Consider the following 16178-nt stretch of genomic DNA (forward strand, 5'->3'; position numbering starts at 1 on the left):
TACAGAGCCCTGTGGGACTCCACTGGTGACTTCACGCCAATCGGAGGTCTCACCCCTCACCGTAACTCTCTGCTTCCTATTGCTTAGATACTCCCTTATCCACTGGAGCACCTTACCAGCTACACCTGCCTGTCTCTCCAGCTTATGTACCAGCCTCTTATGCGGTACTGTGTCAAAGGCTTTCCGACAATCCAAGAAAATGCAGTCCGCCTAGCCCTCTCTTTCTTGCTTAATCTTTGTCACCTGATCGTAGAATTCTATCAAGCCTGTAAGGCAAGATTTACCCTCCCTGAACCCATGTTGGCGATTTGTCACGAAGTCCCTTCTCTCCAGATGTGTTACCAGGTTTTTTCTCACGATCTTCTCCATCACCTTGCATGGTATACAAGTCAAGGACACTGGCCTGTAGTTCAGTGCCTCTTGCCTGTCGCCCTTTTTGTATATTGGGACCACATTCGCCGTCTTCCATATTTCTGGTAGGTCTCCCGTCTCCAGTGACTTACTATACACTATGGAGAGTGGCAAGCAAAGTGCCTCTGCACACTCTTTCAGTATCCATGGTGAGATCCCATCTGGACCAACAGCCTTTCTAACATCCAGATCCAGCAGGTGTCTCTTGACCTCCTCTCTCGTAATTTCGAACTCTTCCAAGGCCGCCTAGTTTACCTCCCTTTCTCCTAGCACAGTGACCTCACCTTGTTCTATTGTTAAGACCTCCTGGAACCTCTTGTTGAGTTCTTCACACACCTCTCTGTCATTCTCTGTATACCTGTCCTCGCCTGTTCGAAGTTTCAATACCTGTTCTTTCACTGTTGTTTTCCTTCTGATGTGACTGTGGAGTAGCTTTGGTTCGGTCTTGGCTTTGTTTGCTATATCATTTTCAAAACTTTTCTCTGCTTCTCTTCTCACCCTGACGTACTCATTCTTGGTTCTATGGTATCTCTCTCTGCTTTCTGGTGTTCTGTTATTCCGGAAGTTCCTCTACGCCCTTTTGTTCAGTTTCTTCGCTTCCATACATGCCCTATTATACCATGGATTCTTCTGTTGCTTCTCGGATTTTTCCCTTTGGGCCGGGATGAACCTGTTTACTGCCTCCTGACACTTTTGGGTAACATAGTCCATCATACCCTGTACAGACTTATCTCTGAGGTCTGTGTCCCAAGGTATTTCACTTAGGAAACTTCTCATCTGTTCATAATTTCCCTTTCGGTATGCCAGCCTTTTGATTCCTAGTTCTTTTTTAGGGGAGATAAGTCCTAGCTCTACCAGGTACTCAAAGTTCAATACACTGTGGTCACTCATTCCCAAGGGCACTTCCATCTTAACTTCTCTTATATCCCACTCATTTAGGGTAAATATCAAATCAAGCATTGCTGGTTCATCTTCTCCTCTCATTCTTGTTGGTTCTTTGATGTGCTGGCTTAGAAAGTTTCTTGTTGCCACGTCCAGCAGCTTAGCCCTCCATGTTTCTGGTCCTCCATGCGGGTCTCTGTTCTTCCAATCTATCTTCCCATGGTTGAAGTCTCCCATAATTAGTAGTCCAGATCCATTCCTGCTAGCAACAGAAGCTGCTCTTTCTATTATGTTAAGGTGGCCATGTTGTTTCTATCATATTCCTGTCTAGGTCTTCTGTCATTTGGTGGTGGATTATATATGACTACGACTATAATTTTTTTCCCTCCATTTGTTACGGTACCTGCTATGTAGTCACTGAAACCTTCACAGCCCTGAATATCCATCTCCTCAAAATCCCAGCCTTTTCTTACCAGCAGAGCTACACCACCCCCACCTCTTCCTTCCCTCTCTTTCCTCATAACAGAATAGTCCTGTGGGAACACTGCGTTTGTTATCGTTTTCGTGATCTTTGTTTCTGTGAGGGCTATTATGTCTGGGTTTTCCTCTAGTACCCGTTCTCCAAGCTCATTTGCTTTATTTGTAATTCCATCTATATTAGTGTACATCGCTTTGAGGCTCACTTTCTTCTGTCCCTTCTCAAATCGCCTCCTTGGTGAGTGTTCTGCTGGTGGGGGAGGCTGTTCCATGGGTGTTAGGACCTGTGAGGTGGATAACAGGGTCTCAGAGGATATTGGGATGAGGGGCGGGGAATCCACTGAAGGGGGAGGGACAGGGAGGGTATGGGGTGAAAGGGGAGGGAGGACTCGGGAGGAGGGGAGAGGTAGAAGGGTGGGGATTGGGTGTGGGGGGAGGGAGATTTGGCTGAACATTTGAGTGGGGGGCAGGGAGGGTTTGGGGTAGGGGGGGGTTTCTATGCAGAGGAGGGAGGCGGGGTTGTCCTCCCTTCTGGTGTTACTGGGTAGCTGGTTGTGGGTTCCCCCCTCGCTTCTGGGGGTGTTGTGTTGGGAGCTGTGACTTCCTGGTTTTCCCCTCTCGCCCTGCGCCTCTTCCTTGCTTCTGCCGCCACGGCTCTCTCCTCCCTTGTCACATAACACGTATGTCCTCCCACGTATAACAGGAGACAGGATCCTACACAATGTACACGTGTAACAGGAGGCAAGCTCCTGCACACTGAACACATATGACAAGGGCCAAGGTCCTGCGCAATGTACACGTGTAACAGGAGGCAAGATTGTGCACAATGCACATGTTCAACACGAGGCAAGAACCTGCACAATGCAAACGTGAACAGGAGGTTATCTTGAGATGATTTCGGGGCTTTTTAGTGTCCCCGCGGCCCGGTCCTCAACCAGGCCTCTACCCCCAGGAAGCAGCCCGTGACAGCTGACTAACACCCAGGTACCTATTTTACTACTAGGTAACAGGGGCATAGGGTGAAAGAAACTCTGCCCATTGTTTCTCGCCGGCGCCTGGGATCGAACCCAGGATCGCAAGACCAGCGTGCTGTCCGCTTGGCCGACCGGCTTTCTTCGCAAGGCAAGGTCCTGCACAATGTACATGTCCAAAAGGAGGTAAGGTCCAGCACAATGTACATGTATAACAAGCGTCAAGGTCCTACACAATATACTCGTATAACAGGAGGCAAGGTCCTGCACAATGTACACGTACAACAGAAGCCAAGATCCTGCACAATTTACATATTCAGCATGAGGCAAGGTCCTGCATAATATACACGTGAACAGTAGGCAAGGTCCTGCACAATATACATTTCTAAGAGAAGGGAAGATCCTACACAATGTACATGTTCAACATGAGGCAAGGTACTGCACAATGTACATGTCCAACAGGAGGAAAGGTCCTGCACAGTGTACACGTATAACAGGAGGCAAGCTCCTGCACAATGTATGCGTATTACATGTGGCAAGGTTTTACACAATGTACACGTGTAACAGGAGCCAGGGTCCTTCACAATATACACGTGCAACTGGAGGCAAAGTCCTATGCAATGTACACGTATAACAAGCTGCAAGGCCCTACACAATATATACATATAACAAAAGGTAAGGTCTTGCACAATGTACACGTATAATAGGAGGCAAGGTCCTATACAAATGAACACTTGTAAACGGAGGCAAAGTTTTGCACAAAGTACACGTATAACAAGAGGCAAAATCCTGCACAATGTACACTACAACAGGAGGCAAGGTCCTGCACAATGAACGCGTGAAACAGGAAGCAAGATCCTGCACAATGTACATGTTTAACATGAGGCAAAACCCTGCACAATGTACACTACAACAGGAGGCAAGGTCCTTCACAATGAACGCGTGAAACAGGAAGCAAGATCCTGCACAATGTACATGTTTAACATGAGGCAAGGTCCTGCACAATGAACGCGTATAACAGGCGGCAAGGTCTTGCGCAATGTACACGTGTAACAGGAGCCAAGGTCCTACACAATGTTCACGTGTAACATGAAGCAAGGTCCTGCACAATGTACACATGCAACAGGAGGCAAGGTCCTGCACAATGTACACTACAACAGGAGGCAAGGTCCTACACAATGTACACGTGTAACAGGATGCAAGCTCCTGGACAGTATACAAGTGTATCAGGAGGCAAGGTCCTGCACAATGTACATGTCAAACAGGAAACAAGGTTCTCCACAGTGTACATGTGTAACAGGAGGCAAGGTCCTGTGCAGTGTATATGTCCAATAGGAGGCAACGTCCGGCACAATGTACATTTCCAACAAGTAGCAAGGTCCTGCACAATGTACATGTGTAACAGGAGGCAGGGTCCTGCACAATGTACATGTTCAACATGAGGCAAGAGCCTGCACAATGTACACGTGAACAAGAGACAAGGTCCTACATAATGTACATGTCCAAGAGGAGGCCAGGTCCTGCACAGTGTACATGTCCAACAGGAGGCCAGGTCCTGCATAATGTACATGTCCAACAGGAGGCAAGGTCCTGCACAGTGTACACGTATAACAAGGGGCATGGTCTTGCACAATATTTGTATATTTTATATATACTACTTACATAGTATTTATCTATTTTATTTATGGTGCATATTATCTCATATTTACCTAAGCCTGGAGTTTATGCCATTGCCACGTCTTACCTCATTTAATTACTGTTTACCTGCCTCATTTTCTTTTTACACTATCGATAAAGTAATATTTTAATTGTAATGATAAGTATTGCTTATTCTTAAGCAGTGACTAACATTATAAAGAAAATTTTAAGTTTACTGTTAGTATTTTAAATGAATGCTATTTGATATCATAATTCTCTTTCGTGATGAATTGGAGTATATCATTCCCTGATTTACATGATGGTCTTTACGATGACAGGAAGCCAATGGGTTGTCAGAGGTCCCCCGATTTGCCTTGACAATCTTTTCCAGTTTGATTTTGAAATTCAACATTCTTTGCATTAATGGGTTTGGGGGGTAAGGTGTTCCATTGGTTTGTATCCCTGTGGGTGAAAAAGCATCACCTGTTCTCAGTCCTATGATGAGAACATTGTGGCTTGTCAAGCTTGAAAACGTTGCTCCTTGTTTGTACACACCTAGTTGTGCTTGGGGGGGGGGGGTTAGCTGTGGCTCTTTGATCCTGCCTCTCAACTGGTGTACAGCTACCTGATATTTCATATCAACATTTGAAAATACGTATGGAGTCTGCCTCCATCACATCACTGCCTAATGCATTTCATCTGTTAACTATTCTGACACTGAAAAAATATAATGTCCCTGTGGCTCATTTGGGTACTCGGTTTACACCTGTGTACCAGCCGTGTTAAACAGTTTACCAAAAACTCAAAATTCCTCTGAGAATTATGTAGGTAGTGATTATCTCTCCCCTAACTCTTTTGTCTTCCAGTATCGTGAGGTGCATCTCACGCATCCTTTCCTCGTAACTCATGCCTCTTAGTTCTGGAACAAGACTACTGGCATTGCAAAGCAGAACGTTTTCAAGCTTCGTCTTGTGCTTGACAAGGTACGGGGCTCCATGCTGGGGCCGCATACTCCAGGATTGGTCTTACATATGTGGTATTCAAGGTTCTGAATGATTCCTTACACAGGTTCCTGAAGACAGTTCTGACGTTAGCTAACCTCGCATACGCCGCAGATTTTTTTTTTTTTTTTTTTAGGTGGGCGTCAGGAGACAGGTTTGGCGGGTTATCAACTCTTAGATTTTTCTGTCCTTTTCATGAAGGACTTCATCTGCCATTCGGTATCCTGTGTTGGCCTCCTGTTTTCACCTAGCTCCAATACCTTACATTTACTCGGATTGAACTTTGGTAACCGTTTGTCGGACCATTTATTGACTTTGTCAAGGTCATCTTCTAATTTTATACTACCTTCCTCTTCCTCTGTCTTAATCCTCTTCATAATATTTGCATCATCAGCAAAAATGAGAGGAACGATTCTATACCCTTTGAGAGATCATTTACATACTTCAAAAACAGTATAAGTTCAAGAACTGAACCCTGTGGGACTCCACTGGTGACGCCTCGCCAGTCTGAGACCTCAGCCCTCTCAGAGATCTCTAAGACCTCCACCCTCCGTCTTCTGTTACTCTCTGTAACAGTTCGGTCTGCTTAAGTTCTCCCTTATCCAATCGAGTACCTTCCCTTTCACTCCTGCCTGCATCTCTAGATTTTGCACTAGCCTTTTGTGTGGTATTGTGTCAAAGGCTTTCTGGCAATCGAAAAATATGCAGTCTACCCACCTCTTGTGGGAAAAGCCTGCTGGGATTGATATAAGATGAGACTACCAGGGACTTGTACTGAACTAAATTAAAAATTTACTGTCTGCAAATTAATTCAATTAAAATCTCTAGCTAGGGTTGTAAATCCTAGCTCCTCTTTTCCTAATGACAGATTGTGGGCTGTAAGGGACAGGTGGGGTGAATGAATTAGTTGATAGAAGTTCCAGTCCACCTGTAGACAGGGATCTCACATCAGCTTGTATTTTATACAAGGATAAGATTTAATAAATTCAGTTATATGACTGAACACTGGCTCTGTTTAAATCAGGGATTTAAACATACATAGTCTAACCTAGCACCATAACTATTAACAGCCAATATGTACTTATACTATAAACAACAAATTTAATTGTAAAAGTATAATAAATGACTTTAAATGTAGTCTAAATACTGTTAACTAAGTACTAGAAATCATTCAATTAAATGAACTTATATGATAACTTAAAAAATAACTAAGCAAGCAATTGATAACTTAATTTATATATTCAAGTATATATGTAATGTATTTACATTCAATTTGTGATTAGGTACAGTTAGCTTGACTGAATCTCTTCCAACACAATGGAAACTTATGAGGTTCTTTACTTATTGCGGCTGAATTCTTTTATAATAATAATAATAATAATTTTTATTTAGGTAAGGTACATACATAAAGAGATTTTACAAAGTTTGTTGGCTTTATAGATAGAGCTAGCACATACAATGCCTAAAGCCACTATTACGCAAAGCGTTTCGGGCAGGAAAAGCATTAATGACTAAAGCTTAAAACTAATGGGTAAAAAGAATAAGATGTGTTGAGTACAAATAAAAATAGAGGTAAAAGAGGGGGGAACATTGTTGAAAAAGCAGCACAAATACAATTACAAATTATTACAGAAAATTACATTCAAACAGCGTTGATTTGCAAAAAAAAAAAAAACAAAAAAAAAACATACATGGGTTGACAATAGAGGGGTAAGGTGAGTTACAGGGAATTTATTAGGTATAGCTTCGTTTTTAACTTAAACTGGTTGAAAGAGGTACAGTCTTTAACATGGTTGGGAAGGTCATTCCACATTCTGGGCCCCTTGATTTGTAGAGCATTTCTGGTTTGATTAAGTCGTACTCTAGGAATATCAAAACTGTATTTATTTCTGGTGTGGTGCTCATGGGTTCTGTTACAACCTTCTATGAAGCTTTTGAGATCAGGATTGGCATTATAGTTTAGTGTTTTATATATGTATAATACACATGAGAAAATGTGCAGTGACTTAATGTCTAACATATTCAGAGATTTGAGTAGGGGTACCGAGTGATGTCTGGGGCCAGAATTGGATATTGTCCTAATAGCAGCTTTGTGTTGAGTAATTAGAGGACGTAAGTGATTTTGGGTAGTAGAGCCCCAAGCACAAATACCATAGTTGAGATATGGATAGATAAGGGAGTAATAGAGTCACCAGGGCAGGGCATGGTACATAATATCTGATCTTAGAAAGAATGCCCACAGTTTTTTAAACTTTTTTTGATATGTTTAGAATGTGTCCCTGGAAATTCAGCTTGTGGTCAATGAGAATGCCAAGGAATTTGCCATCTAATTTGTTACAAATTTGGGTATTGTTTATTTTGAGATTTATTTGATTAGAGGATTTATTGCCAAACAGAATATAGAAAGTTTTGTCAATGTTAAGGGTGAGTTTGTTGGCAGTTAGCCACAGATGGACTTTATTAAATTAAGCTCAGTATTTACTGTGGCATTTAGAGCAAGGGGATCAGGACTGGAGTAAATGAAGGTTGTGTCGTCAGCAAATAGAATTGGTTTGAGGTGTTGGGAGGCATTTGGAAGGTCATTAATGTAGATGAGAAAGAGGAGAGGGCCAAGTATGCTGCCCTGGGGAACACCAATGTTGATGGGTAGGGTGGGAGAAATTGTATTATTCACAGAAACACATTGGAGCCTGTCAGTAAGGAAGGATTTGAGGTATTGTAGGGAGTGTCCTCTGACATCATAATGATGTAATTTAAGAAGAAGGTTTTGGTGGTTGACAGTACCGAAAGCTTTACACAGGTCCACAAATAACCCAACAGGGAACTCATTTTTATCAAGAGCTGTATGAATCGAGTTAAGCATACTAATAAGTGCATCGTTAGTGCTTTTTTGGGGCCTGAAGCCATATTGGCAAGGGCTAAGTATATTGAGTTTGGCTAGATATGAGTAAAGCTGCTTATAGATTAGTTTTTCAAAAATTTTTGACAAGTTTGGCAGGATTGATATAGGTCTCTAGTTGTTAACATCTGTGAGATCACCACATTTGTGGACAGGCGTTACTCTCGCTTTTTTTAGAATATCTGGAAAGGTTTGGAGTTCAAGTGACTTGTTGAAGAGCAAAGCAATAGCAGGGGCTAAAGATCTGGAGGCTTTTTTGTAGATTAAAGTTGGTATCTCCTCAAGGGCACCAGACTTGGTTTTAAGGGAAAGGATTATCTCATTGACGTCAGTGGAATTAATAGGCATTAGGTACAGAGACTGTGGATAGTTACCTGTAAGATAGTCCTTAATGTCAGTACTGGAAGATGGAATATCATTAGCAAGGAATGAACCAATGGAAGAGAAGAACCTATTGAACTCAATAGCAGAATCAGAGGCTGAAAGCTGACCATCGTTATTAGACAGGTGAGTCGGTTTGTTATTTATAGACTTCTTTGATCCCAATATTTGTGAAATTGTTCTCCAAGTTTGTTTAATGTTGCTCTTTATTTGGGTAAATTTATCTTCGTAGTATTTAGTTTTGGCTCGTCTAATTATCTTAGATAGCAATAATGAGTAATTCTTTGAGAATTCTTTGGAGACAATTCCTAACCTATACTTCTTCTCAAGGTCATGTTTTTTATTAATAGATTTAAGTATTCCCTTTGTAAGCCAGGGATTGTTAAGCCTTTTGGTTGTGACTTGTTTTGTAAGCATAGGACAGTGGGTATTATAAAGGCTAAGAGTTTTTTGAAGAAAAGATTGAACTGCTAGGTTGATGTCCTCTATGTTACCTAACTCGGACTCCCAGTTAACATTATCAGTAGCAGTTATAAAATTGTCTATAGCAGCTTCATTGTGTAGTCTAAAATGTATCTCTCTTGACTCAAGAGGTGGTTTGCTAATCTTAGTTAAGAGAAATGTGGGGTAATGGTCTGTAGTGCTATCGGTGATTATACCTGAAGTAAGCGGAGAGGTTATGTTTGTCCAGATGTGATCTAGAGTCGTGGCAGTGCTATCAGTGATTCTAGTAGGTCTAGTGATTAAGGGTATGAGGAAGCAGGAATTCATACAGTTGAGGAAGCTAACAGCAGTAGGGTGTTCTGGCTCGCAGAGGTCAATATTAAAGTCCCCTGCGATAATTAGGTGGTTTTTGTTCAGTCTGTTATCAAGTATTAGATTTCTAAGGTTTGAGTTGAATTCGGACACATCAGTGTTAGGAATTCTATAAACTGCACCCACAGACAGGACAGACTCGGCACCCTTGACTCTGAAGCTGGCGAAGATATACTCCCCATAGCAGTCTCTAGTTCTAATTTCTTTTAAGCATGTTAGTTCTTGGTGGTAGTAAAGAGCAGTGCCACCACCTCTCTGAAGTTGACGACAGTTGTGAATTGCTGAGTAGTTAGGCATGTTAAAGAGTTGAGTAGTATCCTCTTTCAACCATGTTTCAGTAAGTATAATAAAAGAGAATTTGTTGTCAATAGCTTCAATCAAGGCACTAACATCATCGAAGTGTTTACCTAGGGATCTAACGTTCAAATTGATTACAGAGATATTGTGATTGTGAGTTACTACATTGTTTACATCACGTGCTGCAAAATATCTGCAATTTAGATCATTAAATTGATTATTGTCATAGATAGTGGATAAGAGGTTAAGTTCTGGGTCTATACTTGACTGCATAAAAAAAGCTGATTGCAGGAAAAACAAGGAAAGAAAGGCAAATTACAAGGTAGAAATAAGCTATAAAATAGGGAAAAAAAATGTACACAATACTGTGCAAAACAAACACAAAAGGGGCTTACAGGGGTACAATGGAGTAAGGGAGTATGGCTAGGCTAGGCAACCTAGGTAATAAATGAGATTAAAGAAAAAACATATAAACATGGACTATACAAAACACAAGATATAGATATACAAAACAAAAATATAAACAAGACTAAGCAATACAAAAACAAATTGAGCAAAAATGAAAAATGAGGTAAATTGCTTACAAGTACTCTCAGGTACACTGTAAGTAACAATAGATAGATAATATATATCAATATAGATAAGAATGTCACGATACAATAAGATAAGCAGTTACAGGACCAGATGAAAACAAATCTGCTGTAAAATAGAAAGTAATTATAGCAAAACACAACAATATAATAATATAACAATACAATAAGAGCTTACAAAGTATTGAGTCTGCTAAATTAGAGAATAATTATGGCAAAACACAACAATAAATGCAAGTAAACAAAAGAATTGAAACAATTAGAGGTAGAATTAAGGTCACTAGATAGCCATGGAGGATACACAAGTTTGGTGGAGAGAACAAAAAATCAGTAGAGACTGACAAGATGAATATATAAAAAAAATTGACAAATGATAATTGTAAAGTAAAATAATCTTAAAGATAATAAATTTTATTAAGCTTAGTTTTAACTTATAATTAGTATGAATTTAATTAAAAGAACAAAAATGAGATCAATAATTGATTTCAATAAATGATATAGATCAATACAAATAAATTTAAAATATAAATGGAATAGGGTAAGATTAGATTTAAGAGTAAAATTTTACAATGAAACTGAGGTAGATGCTTGCATAAGTGCATGGAGACTTGATGGATTATTTAGGAAATTATATAAATGAGAGAACATTAGGTAAAAGGTAAGGCAGAGACAGCACCTTAGACAAAGGTAGATTAAGTTAGGTTAGGCTCAGGCACTGAAAGAGTTATTTTAAGTACTGGCATTGGTCGGGTTCAGGTTTTCAGATATACCAAAATCACTTAAGAAGGCCAGGAGTTGTTGGTCACATTTTATTTCATATCTTTTTCCTGTAATTTCCTTCTTCGCAAAAATCGTACCATTCCTAGTGTAGCACTGCTTGATAAGACCAGGTTTTTGTTTGCGAATTTGGTGCAGCCTGTAGAGGAGGGATCCACGCTGCTTTGTAAGACACTCATTTATATAGAGGTTGATTTTTTGCTTAGCAGCTGATTGTATGAGGTCAAACTTCGCAGAGGGATTTGCAAGTTTGATGAGCATTCTCCTACTGATACGGGGATTGTTTTTATCTATCCTAATAGCCGATTTGATTTGAACATTGACACTGATCTTTGAATTAATTAGGGTGTTGGCTATGTTACAGCAATCCTCACCTTGTTGTTCATCAGGTAGATCAGTAGAGCTAATTATCAGGGAGTCATGAAGTTGTTGTTGCTCTTGGTCATCTTCGGAAGCCGCCTGGTGAATCTGAAGGAGATTGATCTGTTTTTCCAGCTTTTGAAGGAGGTCACTTTGAGCTGATTGGGTTTCTTCGGCCTGAATCTTACGTATTTGATCCATTGCACCATTTGCAACAGTTTGTATGTTGAGAATTTCTTGGTTGTTGTTCGTCGACGATCCAAGGAGGCAGTCTATGGTATGTTGTTGTCGGGTGACTGTGGCTTGGAGGGCCGAAATAGCTTCTGATTGCATTTTCACAAGGTTGTGCAGTTTCTGGAGCCATGGATTACTTCGGAGAGGTTTGAAGTTTGGACAGGGAGCAATAGATTGAGTGAATTCTACAGCTAGAGATTCGAGGTGAGTTGAAGGGGGGGAGTGAGGAGGGGGAGCGGATGCTGTGTTTACCAACATCGGCGAGGGTTGCAGCGTTGCCAGTGTTTCGTTCAGAACTCTAGGAGTAATGGAACCAGAGCGAGAGGCACCCCTACCTTGCTTGTTGTTATGTTTGGGCATGGTTTCGGCGAATAGATTCTTGGTAGCGTTTCTAAAGGTAGATACTTGGTGAATTATAATAGGGATGCCTAGCGTATAGGGAACACTTGGCAGATGGGTCGTAGAAAGGCAGGCGAAAATTGGTTAATTTTGGTTGATTACTGTTGAGGTTCGCTGTGAGTTATGGCATATTAAGTCTCCATGCACTTAACTCGTGCTAGGCAGCAGTTAGGCCATGCAACGTTGAGTGGAGACGAAATTAACACGAATTTTCAGCAGCAGTGTCGGAGCCGGTACCACCCGCCAGCGTTTCCCGCCAGCCAATTTTCTGACACAACGGACACTCATGAGTCTAGTGCTTGGATAAGATTCACAGCTACACTACAATTTTAATAAACTTACTGAAATGTGAGGCTTTGCCTCGCTTTTTAACCGACAGACAGATTTATAGGATATTAAAGTCACACAAGCATACAATTGGCCAATCATATACCAAAATAACCTTCAATATACTTCTCTGCCAGTCGGGGTGCCTTGTCTGACAAGGTGCTAGACTGATTAACTCTCTCTTGTTGAGTTTAGGCACGATATTTTGTCACAGCGTTGCTGTATGATGATCTGGTAGCGTTGCTACCTGATTGTCCCTGCAGTTGCAGAAGAATGATAGTTGATAAAGATTAGGAATGAAGGTGGTGGAAACCGTGTCACTGTGATCTCCACTATACACTCTTATTTTATATACATGTTCTAGGATTTTCCTTGTAGATATTGTCCAGGTACTCCCCCAGTTCTAGAGAGTGTTCACTGGTGATAAAGATAACTAGATAAGGTGTCCTAAGCCAAATGTTCGCTAAGGATCCGTCACTTGTTCACTGATTTGTAAACAAACACGAAGTGCCCCGGGCTCTGTTGGTGGGCGCTTCACTCCCAGCCATCGCCCTGCCATGCTCCCTGAGCACGGTAGCCTTCTATGAATATTGATTGATTATTTTTACAGTCTAGACTTATGATTGAGATAAGATGTGATTATAACATAATTAGATATAGGATATAAAGATTATTAGTAGTACTTGATAGTACCACTGATTCTTATTAAGGATTCGATTTTATCCCTACCGGATATTGAATAAATGTTCCAATAGTTTTTTAATTAACAAATCCTTCTAGAAGCTTCTGGATCCTTGAGAGATCATGCACAAAGTCACGTAGGCATCAATAGGGCCCTGTAGCGTACGTGATCATAGTGACAGTGTCATCTAGGATCAAGCTATATAATGAATCTATAATGATTCTAATATGATTTTGATACGATTTAGATATGATTTTGATATGATATAGAAATGATATAGAAATGATATAGAAATTATACATTTCTTAGATGATTATTAGATATGGTGGGTAAAAATTTCCCACATCTTCCAGAGGGAGAGAACTGGCACAGAGTCCAATACTAAGGACAATAGTAACCATATGTATTTATTTACTCTCCATTGGATTGATAATACAAGTGCAAATTTTGCTTGCACTTTTGTGCTGCTCTCCGTTGTGGATGATTGTGTCTGTTAGGAGTCTGTGGGTCATGTGTAGTTAGAGTGTCTTGAGGTCTCTCAGGATCCAACTGCAGCTGGCTCACTGATTCCATGTGGATGAGTTTGTCCAATGTCTTTAGGGAAGTTGTTCCTTTAGACAGGATTTTGACTATTCTCAAAATCCCCTGACTATCTGGATGGACTGAGACAACTTTACCTAATGGCCAGTCAGCCCTAGGGCCATCACTGTCTACCAAGACAATATCGCCAGGTTAGAGATTAGATATATTATGTGGGACATTGGCCCCATAGTGATGTTCTCGTAGAGATGTAAGATATTCTTTTGTCCAAACATCATTCCATTTTTGGATTATGCTGGACCGATGCTTATACCCCTGAACCAACTCGCTCTGACCCACATATGAGCAGCTCTGATCTCCTCATCCACTAGAGATGGTACTGGAGTCAGAAGTCTTCCATACATTAGGTGGGCAGGACTTAATGGCTCATGTTGAGTAGGATCCTCAGACAAGTAAGTCAACGGCCGGTTATTCACCCTTGATTCTATTTCCGTGATTACTGTCTGGAGTTCTTGAAGATTGATTTTCTCACGGTGTAGAGATTTTCTCAAGGATCTTTTTACAGTTTCTATTAACCGTTCATAAAATCCTCCGTGCCATGGGGCTCTCGGAGGGATAAATTTCCATCTGCAATGACGCTGTTCCAGTGTGGAAGTAACTGCAAGATGGGAACAGATTTCCCGTAGACATGCTTCTCCAGCTACCAAGTTTGCTCCGTTATCTGAAATCATCAGCTTAGGGCATGATCAGCGTGCTGCGAATCTGCGGAAAGCTTGAATAAATGATTGAGCAGTCATATCGGGTGTTACCTCTAGATGTACTGCCCTGGTGGTAGCACAGGTGAACAGACAGATGTATGCCTTGATAGGTTGCTTATCTGCAGTCCCTGTTAGATATATTGCTCCTGTATAATCTACTCCTGTCGTTTCGAAAGGTTGTAGATGGACCACTTGTTCCTTTGGTAGGGGTGGTGGCCCTGGATAAGAGCAAGTTCTTGCATCGTACCTTCGGCATATCATGCAATTCTTCAAGATTGATTTGACTGACTGTCTTCCCTGAGGAATCCAGTACTGCTGTCTGATTTGTGTTAGTGTGTCTAACACTCCTCCATGTTTGATGATTTGTTGATGTGTATGCAACACAATCAACCTTGTGATCCAATGATTTTTTGGTAAAAGCCATGGATGCACGGTATCTAGAATGATATCTGCGTGTTTAAGGCTCCCTCCACAACGCAGAATGTTGTGATTTTCTTGGTCTATCCACAGACCGAGATTGTGTTTTAACTTATGCGGAAGATATTCATAGTTATTCCCATAAGTTTCTCTCTGGGCTTGTCTTACCCAATAGATAAGTGCATCTGGAAAAGTGTATTTTATACCTTTTTTCCTGAGATAATGAAACAGGTTCTGTGTTACATTGATTAATTTGATGAGCGAGGAGTAATGAGTACAATCCAAGACTGATATTTGAGCTTGCTGCCTGGTGGTAGTTATGGTTTGTGTCGTAATGACGTGTGGCTTTTGTTCAGGCCAACTACCATTCACTAACCATCGAGGCCCATGAAACCAAATATCTGCCTTTGCAAACTGTTTAAATGTCATACCTCTTGATAAGAGATCAGCTGGATTATCCTTTGTTGGTGCATGCAACAATTGAAAGCCTGCGGAAATTTCTTTAATTTCCGAGACGCGATTTTTTACATATGGAGTTGGACAGTTGTCGTTTCGTACCCATTGAAAGACAGCTTCATTGTCAGACCATATAATGACATCTTTGATGTTCATGGTAGACAAGACTTGTTTGATATGTACTGCTAAGCGTGTGCCAGTTAGCAGTGCTGTTAGTTCCATCTGAGGCAAAGTCCTCTTTTTTAATGGAGCGACTCTGGCCTTAGAGGTGATAAGATATGATTGATTAGAAGTCACTAAGTAAGCACAAGCTCCAAAAGCTTTGGCTGACGAGTCTGCGAATACATGTAGTGATACTTCATCATTTTCCTCGACTATGTGTCTCGGAAAGGTTATCTTTTCAATTAAAGTTTGTTCTTGAGCCACTTCCATCCAAGCTTTTTGTAACTGGATTGGTAGTGGATCATCTCAACCAACCATAGTTTTCCAAGCTTCTTGCACCAATAAACGCCACTTGATAGTCAAAGGATTTAGTAGACCAAGTGGGTCGAATACTTTGCTAACTTGTGAAAGCAAATCCCTTTTTGTAGCAATGTAATAATTTACCGGTACAGCTCTGATCGAGATCGTGTCCGAGATTAAATCCCACTCCATACCTAACACCTTTTGTGATTCTGGTACGTGATATTCAGGGTAATCTCTTGCTATTTGATTATTCAATGTTGCATTATTAGAGGCCCAAGATTGTAGTGGCATGTTGGCACCTTGTAGCTCCTTGTTGGCCTCTTGATATAATTGTAATTGTTCAGTAGTACTGTTAACTGTCCCTTGAAATTTATCTACATATAGATTCTGACTGATTTCA

Source organism: Procambarus clarkii, chromosome 21 (assembly GCF_040958095.1).
Source record: "Procambarus clarkii isolate CNS0578487 chromosome 21, FALCON_Pclarkii_2.0, whole genome shotgun sequence".
Classification (NCBI taxonomy): Eukaryota; Metazoa; Arthropoda; class Malacostraca; order Decapoda; family Cambaridae; genus Procambarus; species Procambarus clarkii.